At 39.8% G+C, this 24,822-nt stretch overlaps 1 long non-coding RNA gene across 3 annotated transcripts in view; it reads right to left on the bottom strand.

Moving 5' to 3' along the window:
- Positions 1–4,900: 4,900 nt before the first annotated feature.
- The window catches only part of LOC103691459 (uncharacterized), a 42,962-nt gene continuing 23,040 nt past the window's right edge, over positions 4,901–24,822 (bottom strand). Inside the window, exons 2-4 of one of the 3 annotated variants that reach the window (XR_015674009.1) lie at positions 11,732–11,865; positions 5,578–5,636; positions 4,901–5,468 (exon numbers count right to left, since the gene is read on the bottom strand). This is a non-coding gene — a long non-coding RNA (uncharacterized LOC103691459). Of the gene's footprint in view, positions 5,469–5,577; positions 5,637–11,731; positions 11,866–19,414; positions 20,848–24,822 lie in introns of those variants that run through there. The other 2 variants (XR_015674011.1, XR_015674010.1) reach the window with 2 other exon arrangements.

The raw sequence follows: 24,822 nt of genomic DNA, 5'->3' as shown, positions 1-24,822 counted from the left end.
CTTACTCTCTCTCCCTCGGGAGAGAGAGCTCATTACCCAGACATGTGGGCAATTCTGAGACTGCAGGGCAGAAGAGACAGCCACTTCTGCCCACCTTTGCCCACATCCCTGGCCCAAGAGAAAACTGTAAAGGGCCTCTGGGCACAGGAAGATATGGGCAGTCAAGCTGCAGGAGCCCTGCGGTCCAGACTGCGCCCAGATCTGAACGGACCCTGTCAAACAACTCCCTGCAGCCAAATCCCAGGGATTGCCTCCCAAGCCAATTCCACCTTGGGAGGAAGAGCTATACCTTCAGAGGTCTTTAAGACAGACATAAAGAACTCCCTTAAAGAAATGCAGGAAAAGACAACTAAGTGTTTAGAGAGGAAAGCCCTTAGAGAGGAAACACAAAAAGCTCTGAAAGAATTACAGGAAAACACAACCAAACCATGTGAACGAATTGAAAATGGAAATAGGAACAGTAAAGAAAGCACAAAGGGAGACAACCCTGGATATAGAAAACCAAAGGAAGAGACAAGGAGTCGTAGATACAAGCATCACCAACAGAATACAAGAGATAGAAGAAAGAATCTCAGGAGCAGAAGATTCCATAGAAAGCATTGACACAACTGTCAAAGATAATGTAAAACGGAAAAAGATAATGGCCCAAAACATACAGGAAATCCAGGACACAATGAGAAGATCAAACCTAAGGATAATAGGTATAGAAGAGAGTGAAGACTCCCAGCTCAAAGGACCAGTAAATATCTTCAACAAAATCATAGAAGAAAATTTCCCTAACCTAAAGAAATAGATGCCCATAAACATACAAGAAACCTACAGACCTCCAAATAGATTGGACCAGAAAAGAAACTCCTCCAGTCACATAATAGTCAAAACACAAAATGCACAAAACAAAAAAAGAATATTAAAAGCAGTAAGGGAAAAAGGTCAAGTAACATATAAAGGCAGACCTATCAGAATCACACCAGACTTCTCACCAGAAACTATGAAAGCCAGAAGATCCTGGACAGATGTCACACAGACGCTAAGAGAACACAAATGCCAGCCCAGATTACTGTATCCTGCAAAACTCTCAATTAACATAGATGGAGACACCAAGATATTCCATGACAAAACCAAATTTACACAATGTATTTCTACAAATCCAGCCCTACAAAGGAAAATAAATGGTAAAGCCCAACACAAGGAGGCAAGCTACACCCTTGAAAAAGCAAGAAACTAATTGTTTTGCAACAAAATAAACAGAAGACAAGCACACAAACATATTCTCACCTCCAAATATGAATATAACAGGAAGCAATAATCACTATTCCTTAATATCTCTCAACATCAATGGACTCAATTCCCCAATAAAAAGACATAGATTAACAAACTGGATATGCAACAAGGACCCTGCATTCTGCTGCCTATAGGAAACACACCTCAGAGACAAAGACAGACACTACCTCAGAGTGAAAGGCTGGAAAACAACTTTCCAAGCGAGTGGTCCGAAGTAAAAGCAATTTTGAACCAAAAGTCATCAAAAAAGATAAGGAAGGACACTTCATATCCATCAAAGAAAAAATCCACCAAGAGGAACTATCAATCCTAAATATCTATGCTCCAAATACAAGGGCACCTGCATACATAAAAAAAAAAAAAAAAAAAAAAAAAAACCTTACTAAAGCTCAAAGCACACATTGCACCTCACACAATAATAGTAGGAGATTTCAATGCCCCACTCTCATCAATGGACAGATCATGGAAACAAATTAAACAGAGAAATAGACAAGAGTAACAGAAGTTATGAACCAAATTGACTTAACAGATATTTATAGAACATTCTATCCTAAAATCAAAAGGATATACCTTCTTTGCACCACCTCATGGTACTTTTCCCAAAATTGACCACAAAACAGGCCTCAACAGCTACAGAAAGATAGAAATAATCCCATGCGTGCTATCAGACCAGCACGGGTTAAAGCTGGTCTTCAGTAACAGTAAGAAAAGAACGCCAACATATACATGGAAGTTGAACAATGCTCTACTCGATGATAACCTCGTCAAGGAAGAAATAAAGAAAAATTAAAGTCTTCTTAGAATTTAATGAAAATGAAGGTACAACATACCCAAACTTATGGGACACAATGAAAGCTGTGCTAAGAGGAAAACTCATAGCGCTGAGTGCCTGCAGAAAGAAACAGGAAAGAGCATATATCAGCAGCTTGACAGCACACCTAAAAGTTCTAGACCAAAAAAAAGCAAATACACCCAGGAGGAGTAGAAGGCAGGAAATAATCAAACTCAGAGCTAGAAACAAAAAGGACTATACAAAGAATCAACAGAACCAAAAACTAGTTTGTTTGTTTGTTTGTTTGTTTTTTGAGAAAATCAACAAAATAGATAAACCCTTAGCCAAACTAACCAGAGGACACAGAGAGTGTGTCCAAATTAACAAAATCAGAAATGAAAAGGGAGACATAACTACAGATTCAGAGGAAATTCAAAAAATCATCATTTACTACAAAAGCCTAAATTCAACAAAACTTGAAAATCTGGAGGAAACAGACAATTTCCTAGACAGATACCAAGTACCAAAGTTAAATCAGGAAAAGATAAACCATTTAAACAACCCCATAACTCCTAAAGAAATAGAAGCAGTCATTAAAAGTCTCCCAAACAAAATGCAAATCAAAACAACCCTGAGATTCCACTTCACACCAGTCAGAATGGCTAAGATCAAAAACCGTGGGGACAACAGATGCTGGCGAGGATGTGGAGAAAGAGGAACACTCCTCCACTGTTGGTGGGATTTCAGACTGGTACAACCATTCTGGGGAGGTTCCTCAGAAGATTGGACATTCCACTACCTGAGGACCCAGGTATACTTCTCTTGGGCATATACCCAAAAGATGCCCCAACATATAAAAAAGATACGTGCTCCACTATGTTCATAGCAGCCTTATTTATAATAGCCAGAAGCTGGAAAGAACCCAGATGCCCTTCAACAGAGGAATGGCTACAGAAAATGTGGTACATCTACACAATGGAATATTACTCAGCTATCAAAAACAATGACTTTATGAAATTCATAGACAAATGGATGGAACTGGAAAATATCATCCTGAGTGAAGTAATCCAATCACAGAAAAACACACATGGTATGCACTCACTGATAAATGAATATTAGCCCAAATGCTTGAATTATCCTAAATGCACAGAACACATGAAACTCAAGAAGGATGATCAAAATGTGAATGCTTCACTCCTTCTTTAAAAGGGGGACAAGAATACCCTTGGGAGGGAATAGGGAGGGAAAGATTAAAACAGACACAGAAGGAACACCCATTCAGAGCCTGCCCCACATGTGGCCCATACATATACAGCCACCCAATTAGACAAGATGGATGAAGCAAAGAAGTGCAGGCTGACAGGAGCCGGATGTAGATCTCTCCTGAGAGACACAGCCAGAATACAGCAAATACAGAGGCGAATGCCAGCAGCAAACCACTGAACTGTGAATAGGACCCCCGTTGAAGGAATCAGAGAAAGAACTGGAAGAGCTTGAAGGGGCTCGAGACCCCATATGTACAACAATGCCAAGCAACCAGAGCTTCCAGGGACTAAGCCACTACCTAAAGACTATACATGGACTGACCCTGGACTCTGACCCCATAGATAGCAATTAATATCCTAGTAAGAGCACCAGTGGAAGGGGAAGCCCTGGGTCCTGCTAAGACTGAACCCCCCAGTGAACTAGATTATTGGGGGGAGGGCGGTAATGGGGGGAGGGTTGGGAGGGGAACACCCATAGAGAAGGGGAGGGGAGGGGTTATGGGGGATTTTGGCCTGGAAACAGGGAAAGGGAATAACATTTGAAATGTGAATAAGAAATACCCAAGTTAATAAAGATGGAAAAATCTGAAAAAAAGAATAAATGAGATATATAACTTAGGAGTGTGCATTTACCAAATAAGTGTGTTTTGGGGGAAGTTGATCAGGATGGATCATGGCGGGTTTGATTGTAAGACAAAGGCCGTCCACAGGTTTGTGTTTATTGGCCGTCGTCATAAGGCAGTCCAGTTTTCACCTGTGGAACATCTGAGTGGTTCTTCCCTCAGGCAAATGGAAGTTCTCAGAGACTGGACTTCGGCAAAGCAGAGTGAGCCACACACAGTTCACAGCAGGATATTTATTTACTGAGCTTTTGTTCAGCAAAACAGAGTTTCAGCAAAACTGCTGAAAGGAGAGAAAGTCTCAATATTGAGAGAGTAAGAGGCCTGGCTACCTTGGCCTCACATCAGGACAGGTTTGAAGCACCATCAGAATTCAAAAATGTGGTCCATGCGGAAAGGAATTTTATTGAAACATAAAGAAAAATGAAATTGTGTCCTTTGGAAAGGCTTGTGATTAAAGAGTGTCATAACAAATTTAGCCAGTGTCAGAGTGGTAAATATCATACACTTTCTCTGCTTTGTGATCCCAGATTCTACAGAGAGACATAAAACCACATGTATACATAGGATGCAAACACAGAAGCAAAGGCAGTTAGGAGACTAGAGAGGACATGGAGGAGGGTGAGAATGGGGAGGGTGGGGACTTTAGGAGAACATGCTCTAAGGACAGTGTATGCTTGTGTGGAGATGCCCTTATGGAAGCCTGTACCCTGCACAATACATGTGTACTACTTGTAAAGCACTGCAAAGAAGAATGAGGTAAGACAAGAACAAATGCTGGAAATTGTTGACTTTTTTCTAAGAGTGACAGATAAAGAAGATCAATAAGATGAGAGCTGAGAGGGGCCACAGTACTGAGAGGAGCACCTTTCTAAGGATAACACATGACCAGACTAGGGTCTGATGGTGAAAGGTAAGATGTGTTATTCTCCAAGCTTTACAAGAACCAGAGTAACAATGGAAGTGTACAAAAAGCTATTTAATGATAATTTTGCCTAAGGTAGGAGTAGAATTCCAGAGAACTAAACAAAGTATATTGTGTGCTCTTGGATTTGTTTTAAGATAAGCCGTCTTAAAGAAGTGTGCTTAGACAAAGGAAGATGGTACAAACATAGTAAAATAAGGAAAGTGAATTCCAGCATAGTCCATTTGGTCAAATTCCTCTCAGCTTTTCAGGGCATTGCTCCCTCTCCCGGTTTGCTGTGGGGTGGGAAGAACCTCGAGCTGAGGGTTTGCCAGAGAGATATGAGTTCAGAGAGTTGCACAGTCAGATTTCGTGGCTTTAGAAAAAAGAAGTTGCTAATCCTATCACCTGCTCAGGGGAAGAAGCTTCTAGTTTTTGTTGCCAGCCGCACTGTCAGCTTTTTGTTGCCATAGCAAATTCCCAGGGCAGTCAACTTAGTAAGAAGAAAGGTTTAGACCCTCTTTATACATAGTCTTTCCGTTGCGGTTGGCTGCCACATCTCTTTTGTATGGAAGGGCATCCCAGCAGGGCTGTGTGGCACAAGAAGCTTATCCACCTCGTGCTGCCTGAGAAGACAAAGAGGAAAGATTAGGGATCGCAGAGTACTCTCTGCGGAAACATTCTTCATGGGTTAAAGTCTCCACTGGGTTCTGTTTAAGATTTTTCACCACCTACCAATATCACTATGAAGCTTTTAACACGAGGGCCATTGAAGGTTCTCCAGGTCCAAGCATCTGTCTCAGGGAGGGATTGAGGGAATGGGATAGAAGGGAAGACGTTCAGAATGAACTTTGTGCTTTTTTCTGAGTTCCTGAGTTTCCTCAGTTCAAAGTACTCAGTATGCCCCAGTGCCATACATACTTTGGGGCATTATGGATCCAACGTTAGTAACTGTTACCATTAAATGTAGAAAGTTAAACAGGAAATAGACATTCTGTATTTGGCATTAATAAACTGTATTTCCCAAAAATATTTCTAAATTAAACCTGATTATAACATCAAAACTAATATTAGCCGCCCTCTAATTCAAAGGGATGTGCCCCATCTCTCTCTCTCTCTCTCTCTCTCTCTCTCTCTCTCTCTCTCTCTCTCTCTCTCTCTCCCCCATGTGTGTGTGTGTGTGTGTGTGTGTGTGTGTGGTGTTTGTATGTGCATGTGGTGTATGTGTAAGTGCTGTGTGTGTGTTTGTATGTGTGTGTTTGTGCAGTGCTGACAGAACTTTATCAAAGCCTTTGAGTCTCCTTTCAGACTGCTGGGTTTCATTTCAAGCTTCAGTTCCACATTATTTAGTCATATGATTTAGGGCAAGGCATTGTGTAAGCCCCCATTCTCTCCACTGCTAAGTGTGAGCAATAAATTTATGTCCCTCACAGTGTTGTCATGAAGATTAAATGACAGGATGCACGCACAGCTCTTAATCAGACCTGGCACATACAAAGTTCTCAGTAAACAGAGACAATTACCCAGACATTTATAAACTCCGTGTTCCCATGGTCTCGCATGAAACCAGGAAGGGATTGTGTGAAGATACATGTGAATGGCTTGATAGAACACTCGGCACAGGAAAACAAGGTACCAAATTGAAAATTGCAGGTGCCCAGACGCTATTCTTCTTCTCAGACATAATTAACTTGGGCTGGGTTGTGGCTTCTGCCAAGAAAAATGACTACAAGTTTCTCCCTGTCTGTTCATCCTGAAGGTGTCAACTAAAGCGTTACCTGCCTGGACTGGCACCCAGCGGCTGAGATGGGACACCCCGAAGGCAAAAGTATCCTTCTAACCTCCTTCAGCCTGGCAAGTCTGGTGGGGATCTTTGTTTCCAAGAAAAAAAACCTACATTTTTCCAAACCATCCTCCTCCTGCTGAAGGAATGTTATAGCTGAGCAGAGACTTTCAAAGCAGCCTGAGCTTCACAGGCCGTTTACATGACGCTCCTGAATCAGACATGCTTTTACAGCTATGAAGGAGCAAGAAAAGCCCTTTATTCCCCGAGACTCCCAGAATATGAACTCCAGATGAGATCAAAGGTAGCTCTTTGGGTGGGAATTGAAACTATGAGACGTGCATCCTTCGTGTTATGCCCTTAATGCTCCAGGAGCTTGAAGCCCCACGTGGAAAAACAAACGCTCCAGCTCTCTCTCTCTCTCTCTCTCTCTCTCTCTCTCTCTCTCTCTCTCTCTCTCTCTCTCTCTCTCTCTCAATAGTATCCTTTCCCCTTTGCTCACGGTATGACTCCTGCAAGAAACTCAGAGAAAACAGGATTACCTGTCTGTTTTAATTTAATACTCGAGAAAGCAAAAACTCGTTCTGCACTATTGAGTGTACAGCATGGTTCCTGGTAGTCCAGCAGGCTGAACTTGCATACTCTTGCCTATCAACATGGCTTCACAAAAACCAGAATCTAGGGGTTTCCCCATTACAGTGAGAAAGAGAGACTAGACTGTGCCGGGGTGGGAGAAAGGTGAAATAGTATCCCTAGCCCTTGGCTTACAACAAGAAAGAGACCCTCTGGCCTGAGAAATACTGAAGGCTTCCCCAATTCCTGGGGAGATTTTACACATATTTCTTCTGGCTTAGGTCAAGGTATTAGAAGGACTTTCTGACAGAGTGGAACTGATTAACTCAAGCTCTTCCCAGTCTGATGCAGACAAAGAATAATGAGACAAAGGAAACAGGTTGCGATGCAGAGCAAAAACGGGGGAAAGGGTTTATGGTTTCATAAGCTTAGGACTGTTATTTTCAGCTTAATACTTGCATTTCTCATTTAGAAGTTCACCCACTTGCTGGTCCAGCTATAGGGAAGCTGGTGACCTGGTTACTAGTTAGCATTTCTTCTCAAAGCTGTAAAAAGAAGCCCCTCTCCTCTTCCTCACTTTAAAAAATTTTAATACATTTATAAAACAGTTGCAAGTGAGATTGTTTTATTCATTGCTACCTCTGGTCGCACGCATATTATATATATATATATATATATATATATATATATATATATATATATATATCACCTGCGTAAATCAGACCCTTTCGCATGACATGCTCCTTGTTGAATTCTTTATGAGTGAAGACATTATTTTACATACCCACAGTATGACTATTAAAGTCATAAAACTCAACATTAATATCAGTTCTTTTTTTTTCTCTTCAGATCATTTTATTTTCTAGCAGTCCACGGACCTTGTGCCAAGGGTATCCTTTAGGCATTTATTTTTCCTCTAAATTTCAAGGCAAGACCAAGCATTCTGTTCAACAAACAGAATAATAAGTATTATTAATAATAAGTATTATGCCTTATTAAATCTGCTTTTAATTACAGTATCACAAACCCTGCTCCACTCCACCCAAAAACCTAGTATAGGCCAGTGGAAGGAGTTGCTGAAATTAGACCTGATTTTGCCAAGCTTGGGTATCCACAGTGAGTGTATATGCTCCATGGCCGCAAATGCTTGACAGCTCTCAAAACTCAGGGCTCTCCTCCTCTACAGATGCTTACTGAACAAAACCTTCCTCCTTACAGTGATCCAACAACCATTCGTCTTAATCAGTCACGGTCTGTTATAGTCACAAAAGTGCTGACCCATAAAAAAACAATCCCCCCCCCAAATCAGAGTGTTTTCCGTTCAGACACCATCACACCCTTGCTATGTAAAACAACATGTCAGCTTATCTGACCTGAAAGCAAAGGAAATGGGAAAAAAGGCATGATTAAAAGAAGACAAAAAATATTGGGATATAAAATCATCTGCCTTGGATAAAATTAAAGAAGCTTCTAGCATCCTGTGGCCCAAGCACTCTTCAGTTCTATGTCTCTGTGTCAAACGGATCAATTGCCAAATACAACCCATGTTTCTTCATGAACTCTTTGGAGCATACACTTTGCCTTTAAGGAAAAAACCTGAGAGATCAGGATATATTTCCCAGGCATTTCCCAGTAGCTAATAAATTTATATCATGATATTCTAGGAAACAATTAACAAAGAAATATTAAGAATAATAGTACACACGAAATACCATGACAATAGAAGGAAATCATTGGTGGGGGGTGATTTGTGGGGATTTTTTTTTTCACCCACGAAAGCAAGTAGTAAACCATGAGATCACAGAATTTCAAACATGGCCGAGAATATAAAGTGGCAAATCACCAAACCTCTTCATTTACAGATAATAGCCATGAAATTCAAGGAGGCTAGAACAGGGACCCTACAACAGACAGCTACCAGAGCAAACACTCTGACACCGGTCAACAATCTTGTGAGTTGCTTAGAAGAAAGAACTGAGGAAGGGGATGGCATTTGAAATGTGAATACATAAAATATCCAATAAAAAGGCAAAGAAAAGAAAGCCACGTGGCAAGCTCTTGAAAATTAAGTTTCATTCTGGAGGTTCTAGGACATATACTGTCTTAGTCAGAGCACATGCCTCCATATTGATTATTCAGTTTGACTTTTCTGAATAATGTTTATATTGTCGGGTCATATGGTTCCATAGAAATATGATTTCATATTTTAGAGTAAGCCACAGTAGATCTTAAGCCCATAATCATTTAGAAAGCCTTCAAAGAGGTCCTCGGCAAATCTTAGGTTAACCACTGCCTACTAACCACCACATTAAAACACCGCCTCTCTCCATTGAGATGAACCTAGAAATTCTTCTCTAGATATTCTAGAAGGAAGAAATCCCTTCCATCACATACTTGAGAAGACACAGGCAAAGCAACCTGAAGATACTACACACACCAACAAAGAGTCAGCAAGACTATAGCTGATAAATAATGTACGGGAAAGCATTTTAGTGCTCATAGACCAAGATTATAAATACTGCGTCACAGTGTCCTTAGCACTGATCTGCTCTACTCTCTACCTACTGCTTTGTCACATATACAGTGGACAACTGGGCCTTTACCCGAACCTTCACTCATAGAGAATATACTCTTGGAAACCTCTCAGTCCCTGTCCTGTGTAACTGAGTTTTGCTCCTTTGAGTTAGTTGACATCTGTATGTGTGTGACAGTGGCTGAAACTAGGTACCATAGCTGTAGAAAATAAATTTTTATAAATTAATCTGTAGGATAAAATGAGAGCAAGACAATTTTAGGATTGAGATAGACATTGGAAATGGTAAAATGTCCTAATCCCATACACTTGGTTATAATGTCACAGTAATCAATAGAATTATCTATCCAGGAGAGCCCTTGTTCTTAGAAGATGATTAAGAAGTAAGTTACCCTGATAGACTTGTCTCAAGGGTAAGAGAAATAAAAGATTCAACACCACTGGAATAATTATTGATGGGATTGTTACTAGCCTAATATTCTTTGCTATACATAGTCTTTAATTTTACCCTATATTGAAAACAGGGTTTCTCTTTTCATTCAAGAAAAACCCTCTTTGAACAGTTATATTATTAAATATCAGTCCCGATAGAGAAAATTAAAAAATTCTCATGAAATCAAAGTTAATGCTCTTGTGTTTCGGGCATAAAGTATTGCATCAAAAGGCCCATATGTTTAAGGCTTGGTTATATGCTGGCAACTGGATCCTGAGAAAGATAGTGTACTCGATGGATTTACCATTGATGAATTCATAATTGAATAGACTATTGGTTTGTCGATCAGATTGAAGGAAATGGATGGCTGGGGTCATGATTGAATGGTGTATCTTCTCAGGCTCTTCCTCTGTCTGTCTCCTCTCCACCATGAGGTGAGTCACTTTACCACACAGCCCCCTACTATATTGTGCCTCATCCTCCACGGGTCATGAAGTTAGCGTGGCTTATGTGCTTATGGACTAAAGCAGTGAGCCAAAGCAAACTCCTTCTCCCCTTACATTGTTTTCTCAGATTTTTCTTCAGTGACAAATGACTAATGCAGCTTCACTAGCCATAGAACCTTAGTAGGAGGTTAGTGAGTTCGGGCAGTCAGACTACTGACTGAGAGCTCCATCTGAGGAAAAGATGGAGTTGTAGGGGAGAGGAGAGGTGCTGTCCTTCATACCCTTTTTACTACTTTAAAGCATTTACTATCCCTGAAGTTCAAAGATCAGCATCTCATGCTGCCTACAGGGCCTGTTGGCTAGAAGCCAACAGGGAAATTTTCAAGTTACTACAGAAGTTGGCAACTACTCAGAACCTCTTAGCTTGCTGAATACCTGTGATTCATACTTGTCTTCTCAGAATATGCAAAATTAGACCACAAACAAAGAGAAATTTTATGTAATATTATCAGATTCTAGCTGGTATCGGTTAGTAACCAACGTCATAGAAATGCAAGCTGGGTCAGGAAAAGCTTCCGTGCTTGACAGCTGTCTATGAAAATTTGTCTTCACTAAGAAGTATTCTCCCACTTATTTGTTCCAAAAGCAATGAAATGAATAACTTCGGAAGTTTTCCTCCCAGGATCTAGGTCTCAATAGAAGGAACAAACAAAATGCTTCTCAGAAAATATACTCTCAGTTAGTCTTGCCCAGACAGCATAGTGATACATCCCGTCCTGCTTAGGCCTTTGAGGATGCTGAGTTTTCTCTCTACAGGATGTGGTCTGGTGACTGGCTTTTAGGTCAAAGTTCAGTTTTCCCCCACGGTTGTATCAATCAGCCTTGGAGAATTCTCTCTGGCATACTAATCGTCAGTTTCACTCTCTACCAAATGTTGGTTCTGACCTGTTGGGTCAGATTCTTCCGGTCCTTCCGTCTGAGATTCAGGTTAGTCTGTCACGAGCCTCCAGCATCGACCACATACTCTTTGCCAAGACACTCCTTCCTTGGCCTGTCCCGGCCCTGTCTCACCCCTCCAGCTAAGGTAACACCTAGTTATAAACTAAGTGTCAAACTATTACCTGTCTGAAAGGAAGATGCCTTTGCTTGTTGGGACACAGCTTTTTCAGCCACCCTGAGGCCCATCAGCCAGGTGGAAGAGTCAACGACACTAAAATCTTGGTGGTCCAATCAATGCGACTCATGTGTAAGGCATCTGTAAAACAACATACACACCTATGGAGTGCTGACTAGATTGTTCTTACTATATAAGGTCTAAAGAAGGATTTTAGTCCTAAGCAAAAGATATTACATAAATACAGGTTATAGTATTATGTATGTGATTATCCACCCAGCTCTACAAGCACTGATATGGTACAGAAAGATCTTCCTACCAAAATCCAAAGGCACTGGGCAGTATCCTTCCGAGTGGGTAATTTTCCATTCAGGCTCAAGTTATTTATCCAGATGACATGAAAATGTTAAAATATGATTAACAGGAAGGAGAAATGTATACGCTGTTTTGAAAATAATAAAGAACAGGGATACCAGTGAAGTTCAAACTATTCCAAAAAATGAATGCTTCCAAAAAAGATATTGGTGAAGATGTCTACCATTCCGTATCACAAGTTTCTTCAGTACCTTCTATATCTAACACTGTTCTAAACATGTAATACCACCATAAACATGAGAAGAGCCCGACATAAGTTCATACTCTTGTTTATTTATAATTTTCTAAGTATCCTAACTTAGTGATTCTTCACCTGAATACTTGAGAAAGCAGAATTCCCATGTTCACACCGCTTAAGTACAGGATCCTGTACTGAAAGGTCCAAGGTATCTTTATGATTACTGTGTACAACTGAGGATTTGTTGATTAACCACGTTCAGGACAGTCCAAGATCAGTGGAACAATTAAGCATCTAATGAACATGAGAACAATTTTGTCCATGGTATAAACAGTAATCTATGAATTTCTCAGCAAAATGAAGATCACACAACTACTTTCCCACATACAAAAACTAAAGGCAGATAGGTTCTTAGAACTTCCCTGATTTTCAGAACTATACTGTATGGAGAGGACAAAAAAAATGATCAGGTTTTAAATAAGCACCTAAACTGGAATAGATTAGATAGATAGATGATAGATAGATAGATAGATAGATAGATAGATAGATAGATAGATAGATAGATAGATAGATGATAGATAGATAGAGCATAGATGATAGATAGAAGATGGATATAAGATTAATAAATAAATAGACAGATATGATAGGTAATAGAGATAGATGGTGAAGAAGATAACTATAGATACATAGATAGATAGATAGATAGATAGATAGATAGATAGATAGATAGATAGATGAATGGATAGATAGATAGATGTGATGGATAAATTATAGAGATAGATATGAAAAACAAGAAGATAGAGATACATGATGATGAAGATAGCTATAGATAATAGATAAATTATAACAAAGACAGATGATGAACAAGAAGATAGGTAAAGCAGAGGTGATAGATAAATAGGTAGAAATGGATATATGATTAATAAATAGATAAATATGATAAGTAATAGAGGTAGATGATGAAGAAGATAGATAGATAGATAGATAGATAGATAGATAGATAGATAGATAGATAGATAGTAGATAGTAGATAGACAGATATATGAACTGACATTCAAATTATGCTTTTTAAACTTCATACCCAGCTCAGAATTTCTAAACAAGGTAATGGTTTTGGGTATTTTCTGAAACAAATTCTTTTAAATCTATTCAGCATATCTTTTGACTGTCTTAAAGCTTAGTGTAGAGTATAAATCAATGTATAAAACAATAAAAAGTTTCCAATATTTCCTATCACTATCATGTTCAATAAAGAAATTTTAATTAGTGATTTTTAGCCATGGAAAGTTTTGTGTTTGCTTACACAGGAAGCAAGAAAGCCTTCTGTAGATGATCAAGTATGAAATGTAGTTTTCTCTTCCACTTTTGTCTCTTGAGCTCAAAGCCTTGATTCCTTCCAGAATTAAGCAGATATTTTTGCCAATAATTTAAAAAAATATTTCCTAATGACTTTTTACTTCCTTCAAAATATCATAATTACATTACAGGGAAATTGTAAGGAAAGCATCCAAACATTGTTCAAGAGAAAATTGATAATCTGGCATAGCTAATGATACAATGCAAGAAACATACTTTGTTTACATGGAACTTAGGGATGGGAGAGAGATTCAAAAATGCATTAGAGGCCTTCTCTGAAATGTATTACATTTGAAATCTTTGCAACCTTCAGAAAGCAATTGATGTGTTCATCCCTAGCTTGGTTCAGCTTTTAATTGATTGAATTCATAATAAACATATAAGGGAAAAAATAAGGCTGTAAAAGTGTTCCTCACCAGTATCTATTCTTGCATTTATTGCTGAAGCAACCCATTTATCATTCCTGAGAAATGGGGTCAGTAACATCATTTCGTCTTTCTTGGGACAATTAAGAGGCAGCCTTTTCAGGAGCCAAGAAAGATAGCTGTCTCATGAATTTCATTTTTTTTCAAGTCCCTTGTTGCTACAATGTTAGAGAAAAAACGTTCGGGGTCACTCGATGTTCATGGAAAAAACAAGAGCAAGTGTCAAGGAAATAAGCGAGCTTCCCTGTAGTTAGCCATGGTTCCACCCAAACTGATGTCTGCATTTGGTGATACACTTACTGCCCAAGATTCCATAGAAATGAAATTTAAGCAAATCAGAGTCAAGTGAGAGATAGAACTCTCCGGTCTTTTCAAGTATTTTTCTTTGGCTCACTCTCCAACTATAAAAGCGTCTTGCTGTCTTGGATCGGCAAGGTTGCTGTCTTACTGATTTCACAATGTTCCTCTTCCCCGGGCACTAAACTTGTGTTTGGCTTTTGCCCAGAAACATGTCCCCAGGAGAACAGCTAGCTGCCAATAAAGAACCAAAAGACTTGCACATATATTAGAGAAAAAGAAATGAGTGCATTTCCATATATTTGTTTATGTCTGTGTTTGGTTCAGTACACAAAACACACAGTAAACTAAGAGTTGAGGAACTCGTGAAGCCTTACAGTAAGACACTCTGTCAGTGGAAGAGGTCAGATGAGCAAGGAATACCAGGCTGGCTATATCCTTTCCTGTGCAAACTGATTAAATGAAATAGCCTCCAACAATGAATTTCTATTTCCAGTTAGTCCAACCTAGAAAAAGGAGGAGGAGGAGAAATACATAAATTTTTAAAAACTCAGAACCCTGTAGAGGAAGACTAACAAAAAAGAAAGTACACAATAGCAACCATCCCACCAGTTATATCTTGTCATTGGACCATTAACAATGGCATTGCCAATTAATACTTATGCCAATTAATGGCCATCTCTTTGTGAATGAACCCTGCCTCATGTTTCACTGCTGGGTTCCATAGATATACTGGTGACAACTTGGACTTCCCTTGGGATCGCTTTCTTTTTGGTGTTCATCTTCAACCTTCTCAACATGTATGTTTCCAGGGCTTAACCTCATTCCTCTTCTTACTTCCCTTTGTACACTCACCTGCGCTGACTTCATCCACACTAACTTCGCCCTTGTATGCACGGATGACATATAATTGTGGTCTATACACAAACCATTATTCAATGTCAAATGCCCTATACAAGGCTCTCTCTACTGAAGCTTCCAAATTCTCCACTCCCTCGATTTCCAAATCCTGCTGGGTTGCCATGACTCACCCGCTTCTCACTGTAACAAGTTTGCCAATTCCACCTCCACCTACATCACATCAGTTGCAGAAATCCCATAAATTTCATACCTGAAATACCTCTCAGATGCACCTCCAACCTTTTGTCTTGGCTGCTTTTGCCAGTTACACAACCCCCATGTCCTTCCTGTGCTGTTGCAGTCACCTTCTCTTTAGTAATCCACTACAGAAATCACAGCCAGAGTCAACATGTATCCACCAATGAATATATGGAATCTTTTCTGCACACCAAAAGCAGATGCGGTACCAGAGATTCAAATAGATTTGTCCCTAGGAAGCTTAGATCCCAGAGGGCAAGCCAGATGACACATGCTGCCATTACACATGCTGCTTTCTTCTATGTGTGGCTGTCTCAACCTTTATGCCTTTCCCTCACTAGACTGAAAGTTACTGGAAGGCAGAAACTATGACTTATGCATTTTATATTCCCAACATCTCACACTCTGCCAGCAAATACCATCAGCTTCATGGCTGCCACTTACCTTCACCATGGTTAGAGTGACAGCTTACTCATGCTGAACTGGGATGTGCTGGTTTTAATTCTTACCATTGAGAGTTCAGGGGTTCTTCAGCTCTCCAATACTTGGAGATTCAGCCACGCCCGTCCTTTGTTTCTTTCCTTCAGTCTTATAAGTCACAATGCTCTCAATCACATTTTGCTCTGAAATTTTAAGTTTCTCCTCCTTGGTATGTTTGAAGTCTGACTGTGGCCCTCATCTTGTGTTGAGGTAAGTGGATTGAAAGTTATGTTGAAGTTCCACTAAATAGTATTTGATATTTGAGGCTCACTCCACAACTAGTCACAACAGTTGGAATGGAGTGCATAACTACTTCAAGAAATAGCATTTTCTAAACACCAGGTATGGGTTAAATCTCCACAATCTTGCTATGAAGCTACATAGGCAAATGGGTTTCTCAGAAGGCCTCAGACACTGGAAGATACTTTCCTCTACAAGAATACCTTCCAAATTCTATTTTAGTGGTCTTGGGACTCAAGAAGTTTTCTCTTGGCCCTCAGGATGCTAGTTAGCTTAAGGGACAGAGATGAATCAGTATAAGTGACCTTGACATTCTCTTTTCTTTTTGACGAACTTGAGGAGGAAAATTGTATTCTGTATGCCAGTGATGATGAAGATCGACTCATGGTGCTAAAGCAGTATTTCTACAGGCAGACAACAATGCTCAGTATTACCTCAGCCACAGCTCTCTCCGAGGATTATACCAAAATCCCAATTCAGAGAATTGCACATAGAGCCACATACCCCCTCTGAAAATTACTTGATATCTGAATCATATCACAAAATAGTGGATATGAAACCTTTTCATGGTTTTATACCTCTATGCACACCATCAAATAGGTTTGAAATGCTATTTTACTTATGGGATGGTAGTTCACCCTTTAGGAAAAATCAAATTATAGCTTCACTGAAGCTGAGACCAGGTGAGACTAGACAGCAACAAAGAATGTTCACAACCACAAAAGGCCCAAGAACTTAAGGCTGCCGAGGGTTAAATCTCAGAAAGCTGAAGCCGCCATCAACTTCAATTTAGGAACTTATTCACAAATATTGTAAAAAATAAAAATAAATAAAAAGGTCAGAGCAAGCAGGAAGTCATGAAACTGATCAAAAAAGGGCGGGGCATAAAGAAGAGAACAGCTACCATGGAAACAGTGGGGAAGCCATGCTTACTGTTTCTATGGGCTACAGGAGTCATGGTTAACCACAGGGAGATACACAGCATCAGGGTGAACTCTTCACTGTTAACATCATCACCATGTCTCTCTCCCCCATAGAGACTTAATGAAGAAACTGTTGGAGAAATCCTTTTTCTTGATCCATTTCTCTTCAGAACTAAGATGCACAACTTCCATGAATTCAGTCACGCCAAATCACACTGAGAGTGAATGAGCACATAGCAGTCAACCATATCCTGAGACCAGCCATGATGTTTCCCTATTCTGACTCTCATATAACAGAGACGCTTGGATTGATGTTCTGTAACCTGGGCTTCAAGTCATTGTCTTTATCCTATCCAGTAATTAACTATGCCCTATCTGCGACAGACTAAACCTCTAACTCTCTACTTGGCTCCTTACGTGTCTATGTCATAACTGACAGACATAATTATAATCTTATGAATAGTGTCTGCACATGACTTTAGGTTGGTCTAAATTCATTTCAAACGATCAAAAAAAGTGGAGACAGAAACAAAAGAAAAATATAACCTTTTTTTTAAACAGGATGAATTCAACTTAGGAAAGCCTCAATACATATATGAATTGTGTTACTTCCTCTAGTGTTGTTTTTGTGAGTGAGTAAAAAATGTAGAAGGTTAAATATTTCACTGTTGAATATAGGACAAAATTTCATATACATTTTCCAAGAGATTTTTAGACATATTTTCTAAGAGCAACAACCTCAGCTTAAGTGTAAGGAAACTAATTTTGAAAAGTGCATCTGCTATTGTTGCTATAACCAAGACAAGTGTGGACGTGAACTTGTTATACCGTTAGGGAAGTTTAACTATTCAATCTTTTCAGTGTTATGCATTAACTGTATGGGAAACTTTATCACTCGGTGTTCAGTTTTTGAGTTGTGCCACGGCTACTGTGACTAATCAAAAATAAACCTAATAATGACTGGAAAAATTAAATGTTTTTTGGTTTAAACATACAGAATTTTAACCAGAAGAAAGACGAGCAGGGGTACACTTTTGCTCATGCTTTAACCAACTCAGTGAACAGCAGGAAAATTCTGTTGTTTCTAGCCCCAGGACTCAGTCACCGGCTTTCAGAATCATATGATTCATGTTGCTGAAGCCAAGACAACTGTGATTTCAAAGCTTTTAGACTATCTTTCCAGGAGCTTCCCCATCTCTGCATTGTAAGCTTTATTTCAGAAACACACAAAGCACGATGATTTTAAAGACGAGAACCCCGTCTTAGCTGGACTAGGAAAGCCACAGGGGCATGAGCAATGGAGAGGCCGAAGTCACGTGGGGTAGCTCCGTCTCGCGCTTGTGCTATAACTCCAGCTAAGTAGTCAAGAAAAGGTCAGGATCCAGAAAGATTCACATTTCAACCAGTTAAGATTCCGTACCCTTAGCAGCACTTAAAGATTTAGTGTACTTCAGGTGACTTCCGAGTTCTTTCACACAACCTCAAAAGGAAAATTTCTACGGCATTCCAATAGCATCAGGTAACTTCCATTTATTTGCTCAAAAAAAAAAAGTGTGACTCAATAAAAACATTTGAAAAAAGCAAGTTTATATTTGACTTAAAAAGTTTAAAAAAAAAACCTTCATTTCGCTAAACTAAGCCATTTAAAATATAGCATACCTACCTATAAACTCCACACACTCATTCTTGACCTGAATTCATTTGGGGTTCTGTACGAAATTAGAAAGAAAAACGGAAGTGAAAATAATCTGAAAAGAAATAATACTTTGGAGTTGTAGTTACACTATTGGTGATTAAGAAAAAAAATTTGTTTTGTTTTGTTTTCTCTTACCTTTATCTGGGACTATAACTTACTGGTAGAGATCTTGCCTAGAATGGGTAAGGTCCTAAGTTCACTTCTCAGCATTGAAAAAGTTGACTGGTTAATTAATTGATTAATTAATTAAAATTATCTCTGGTGCCAGGTGTTATGGTAAACTCCTTTAATCCTGCTATTCTGGATGCTGTGAGCAGGGCCAGCCTGGTCCACATAGCATGATCCAGGCCCCCCAGGGTTACAGAGTAAGACCCTGACTCAAACACAAGCAAACAAACTCTTCACCAGCATTTCGTACAGTCTTCTGGCCAGAGTCCCAGGATGATACTTGTCAGGGCCTCAGACCTTGACTTCCTGAGAACACTGAGCAGGTCCTCAGGCAGCCCATGTCTAAGGTCCAAGGAAGGCTTGTGGTAACTTTCAGTAATTTGGTTCTCTAATCCTTTGTCCCCAGACACTTTCCTTTATTATAATTGAGCAAGAAGCTTACAACAAAATACTTAAGTTGTTCCTTCTTATTTATTCCATCAAGTTGCTGACAAAATGATGTATCTGTTATTTGCTATAAAATGTTTCCATAAAGTATTTTCCACTAAGGAAAGGAGGTCCAGCAGGATGGCTCAGCGGGTAAAGATGCTTGCCTCCAATCCTCATTGTGACCCATGCAATAGAAAGAATTAACTCCCATGATTGCCTTCTACTCAAACTTAGAGGCACGGGAAAGCACACACGCATATAAGCACAAACATGTGCTCACTCATTCACTCACACACAGGTACAGATACACACAACATGTGTATGCATATACACAAATATAATTCTAAAATGTTTAAGATAAGGAATGTAGAAATAATATTTTAATGAATAAAAGAAAAATCATAAGCTAAAATTATGGCAAAACCCTGTGTTGACAAAATAAATAAAGCCATGTATATACACACATAGAAAAATAGTCAAAATACAAACTACTCAACATGAATTCTTGATAGGTGATAATATTCACCCCAAATAATCTGGTTTATTCCTTAGCTGTCACTGTCTTGTCTGAAAGATTTATGACATTGCGAAGAACCATGTGTTATTCTTACTTATGAATGTAATGATTTCAAAACTTTAAAATATAAGCATTTACTTATATTTTCATTTTTTCAAATATCAAAAATATAAAAGTTGGTTAAAAGAAATCCTGTGCAGATGGCACCACTGCTTCTCTCTGCGTTCATTTTACCTAGAATTGGCTGTTGACCTTAAACACGGACAGTCTGGTAAGGTGCCATAACATTTAGTCATTAAAGTGCTTATGACCCATGTCACCAGAACCCTGAACTGGTGGCAGGTTTGGAATAAAACACCTCCCATTCAGCACCTCTCATCCTCTCGGTACTTGTATTCAACTGAAAAGCATACCACAAGCCAAATCTCAAGCTATATCCATCCCAAAAAAGGAGATGAGTCACAAGTCACTTTAAAAAGACATACAATAGGGTTCTTTCCCCCTTGTCATAATGAACGCTGAAAGAGAAATGTTTTACTTGTCCCAACAATTCTAGCAAGCTATAGCCCCAAAATATGAGTGGGATATAGAGCCAAAACTTTTTTAAGGCTCAACAAATACCAGCGGCATTAATAAAGGACCAGAAAGACACCCATTGCAGAACTCCTGGGGTTTACAATGTGATTATTGTTTTATGAGAAGAAAAAGTTTCTTGAATGCTGTGACATTTTTCTGTTTTCTAGGTGTTGAAAAAACTGGAAAGTGGCAGGGGAGGGCGGGTAATGGAGGAAAAGTACAGCAGTCAAATGCCTTCTGGATAAAGGATTTACACAAATGCTTAATCTGTTGAGTCTGGCTTTCTGCTTTGTGACAGGGTAGGCAGTGAGAAGTCAGGCAAAGGTAGATGTCTGGGATGCAGTCTTCCTGGACAAGTGGACAAGCTGTTGGTTTACAAAGAAGAGAATTATGCCCAAGTTTGTTTTATTACATTATAGTAATAACATGCAAACATTTCTTCCTACCTCAGAAAGTATGCTTCCTCTATTTTGTGCTCACTCAGTGCCAGTTCATGCTCTACTGATGAACTAGGTGGGACCAACCAACTTCATAGTCAAACGAAGTCTCCAAGTGATGGGTGACCTACTGCTCTTTCCTTAAGACTGTACCTAACTACAGAGGGAGACTCATTCTTCTTTAAGGGTATGGCCTCTGGTAAGCTTCCCAGATTCTAGTGGATGAACCTACATCCCACCACATATGAGCAGAACTAATGGACTAATGAATGGGGAAGAAGACGAGGAAGAAGAAAAGGAAAAGGAAGAGGAGGGGTGGAGTTTAGAGGGGGCTTGTCAAGATCTATTTTAGGAGATGTTATTGGAAGGAGAAAATCAAGAGTGATATGACCATGTTTTAGTGTGTGTGTGTGTGTGTGTGTGTGTGTGTGTGTGTGTGTGTGTGTGTGTGTGTGTGTTTAATGTGTGTATGAAGTTCTCGAAGGCTAAATTGAAAATAAAATGTTTAAAAATTATATTTGGTAAGGACTACTGGTTGCTCTAAAAGACCAGGAAAAAAAAGATTTGTGAGAAAAAAATTTTAATTTTTAAGTAACTAGTTTGTAGAATACTGTTCTCCAGAACTTCCAACCTCTACACCTGTGCCAAAGACGGAACCATGCAGAAGTTTGTCTGTTTGTTTGTTTTTAAAGTCTTGAAGACCGGAGGAATGGTTCTAGGGTTCAGAGCATGCTCTTGCAGAGGACCAGTTCAGTCCCTGGGGACATGCTGAGTATTCCAGATGAACCTGATCTCTCTAGCCTCTGGTCCAGGTCGGGACCTGATGGACAGCCTTGTGTCAACTTTACATAAGCTAGAGTCATTTTCAAAGAGAGAACTTCAATTGAGAAAGTGTCTCCACCTTCCTGGCCTGTGGACAAGCCTGTGGTGCATTTTCTTGAGGGATAACTGATACGGATACTCACGTGGGCAGTGATACCCCTGAGCTTATAGGCCTATAAGGCTATGAGAAAGCATGCAGCATATTTAAAAGCACATCAGCAAACAACATTGTGCCATGGTCTGTGCTTCAGCTCCTTCCTCCAGGTTCGTGACTTGAATTCCTGCCCTGACTTCCATTAAGTGGTGTGGTGTGGCCTGAAAGTTGTAAACTGAAATAAACCCTTTCCTCCAAATATTGTAATTTAGCATAGCAATTGAAACCCTAACTAAGATAGAAATTGGTAACAGAAGTAGAGTTTTGCTATGACAGGCTTGACCATGTGTTTGGGGGAAGATTGTGTTGACACTTGAACTTTGGGCTAGAAAACCTATTGTGTGTTCAGAGTTTAGTAATCTATTGTGGAAACTTGGACTATGAGGCTTTGAGCAGCGCACACAATCGAGGCCTGGCTTGTGAAGTTTCAGAGAGAAGCTCTGAGAGTACCTTAAAGGCTACGGTGGGCATTAAATATTTTGAATTAAGAAGGACAAAGATGAAACCATTGCTTTGCTGGGACAATCAATACTAATCAGTAGGATCTGAAGAATCATCTTTGATTAGAAGATGCCAGCATTATTGAGGAAATTCATCTGAGAAGTATTTTCCAAGGGTCAGTATACAGAAGTTGTGTTCTAGTTGGGGCAGGGTTCTGTTTTGTGCTAGCAGCCAAATTTGGTAATATGTAAGAATTTCCCAGCTGTTTCTGATTTTGAAGGTGTGAAAGAGTCGTGAAGACAAGCTAAGGTTTGTCACTTAAAGGCCAGGAAAGGCCATGGTGAAAGTGAAGTCTCTATTAATAGTAAAAACCTCAGGATTGAAGGAGTCATGGAGAGAGGCTGAGGTTTGGCACCATATTGACAGGTCAGAGTCCCTAAAGAAAGCCCGAGAGAGGCTGTTGGTGAAAGTAGATACCAATGCAATGGAGACCCTAACTTGGAAATGCCAGAATCAGGAAAAGCACCAAGGGTAGCAGTTGCCATAGAGTGGAGCTAGCCTGAGCCTAGGAAACGATTTGTCTGGGCTGCAAATGGCAGAGGTGAGAATTGAAGTACTTTAGAGCCCAGAGGATCATGAGTGAGCCTCACACATCAAGTACTAAATCTTTTTTAATGTTTTTAATTGAAATAGAATTACATCCTTTTCTCCCTCCCTTTCCTCTATCCCACATCTCCCATGCTCCCTGTCTCAAATTTGATAACCTCTTTTTTATTATACTTGTTACAGAGAGAGAGAGAGAGAGAGAGAGAGAGAGAGAGAGAGAGAGAGAGAGAGAAACAGAGAGAGAAACAGAGAGAGAAACAGAGAGAGGAAAACAGAGAGAGAGAGAGAGAGAGAGAGAGAGAGAGAGAGAGAGAGATTCTGCTGAACTTTGGTCTTTGGTTTTATTTTGATTTTGTTATAACTGCACTCTGGTTCTTATTTCCTGGAGTAGGAAACTGTTTTACTTATTCTTGATTTTACATAGCCACAGACTTTGGAATTTTATAGAAATTTTGGAATTTTTGAGAGGCTTTGGATATTTTAAGGAAATTTGGAACTTTGAAAGAGATACTAGATGAATTTTTTAAAACTGGGCTTTCAAAGTGTTTGAAGTTTTAAAGACTGTTAAACTTTTGAAAGTTTAAATGTTTTATATTGTGATAGTTGTATTAATATGAAGTCTTGGGGATAAACGAGAAAAGAAATGTTATGGTTCTAAGGGATGCATTTGTGTGCTAGTTGACATGGAGTCCATTGTGCTGGCTAGTTTTGGTCTACTTGACACTACTAGAGTTATTTTGGAAGAGTAAACCCCTATTGGGAAAATTCCCAACAGACTGGCCTGTGAGGAAACCTATGGTGCATTTTCTTGATTGATGGTTGATACAAAAGAGCCCAACTCATCTGGGTGGTACCAACCCTGGGCTGGTGATGTGCTACTCTTAGAAAGCAGACCAAGTAACCCATGAGAATCAAGCCAGTAAGCATCTCTCCTCCACTGTCTGTCCTTCAGCTCCTTCTTCCAGATACCTGCTTTGAGCTCCTGCCCTGACTTCCCTCAGTGATGGAATGGGACCGGAGAGTTGTGAGCTTAAACAACCCGTTCCTCCCTGACTCGCTTTCAGTCATAGGATTTTGTCATATCAATAGAAACCAAACACACACACACACACACACACACACACACACACACACACACACACCTTTCTAAATTGCAATTAAGAAAAGGTCTTCACGTCAGCATCTCTCTGGTTTTGGAGGCTGGAGCTTTGAACTTCTCTACACAAGGCTGTTTGATCTCTACTTATGACCCTCCTATCCTAGACTGAAAAGGGAAAGATAGAGCTTGGCCATTGCCTCAGATACTCCATCCAGTGCCTAACTGATGGGATTCTTTTAAACCAGTAAATACAGACTTGATTAGATAGGGTAAGGAACCTATTTATTGCTGACCTACCCCTCCACCCCAAATTATTCCAACAAGAATGAATAACTAGCAGGCTGCTCCCAGAATGGTGTCTTGGCAATGCATGGTTCACATACTTTGTTTGTCTGAAGAGAGCTGCTGACAATGATGGAGAAATCCAGAAAGCATCTGGTAAAAGCCTTGACAAGGCGTGCCTTCCTTTCAGCTTATACCAGGTGTCACACACAGAACCAAGCATCATCTTTCACAGCCCAGTACAAACTTGTACTATGGGACCTAGGCCAAACATGATTCCTTTGGGCTTGCTCAGTTCAAACTTGTCATGTGTCCCCTTCCCCCACCACCGCACTCTACCACCAACCAGCATACCCACATTCAAACACACTAACACACCATCTCTGCCTCTCCCATATATAATCTCATCAATCATAAAAGAAGGTTGAACTCTTTATTCTAAAACCACTTTCTGCACAGTCAGCTACTTTGTAACTCTCGGCTGACTGTCCCTAACTTT

Source organism: Rattus norvegicus, chromosome 2, assembly GCF_021556685.1.
Source record: "Rattus norvegicus strain SHRSP/BbbUtx chromosome 2, alternate assembly SHRSP_T2T, whole genome shotgun sequence".
Classification (NCBI taxonomy): domain Eukaryota; kingdom Metazoa; phylum Chordata; class Mammalia; order Rodentia; family Muridae; genus Rattus; species Rattus norvegicus.
Note: the sequence above shows the minus strand (reverse complement) of the source record. Positions and strands in the feature narration are given on the sequence as shown.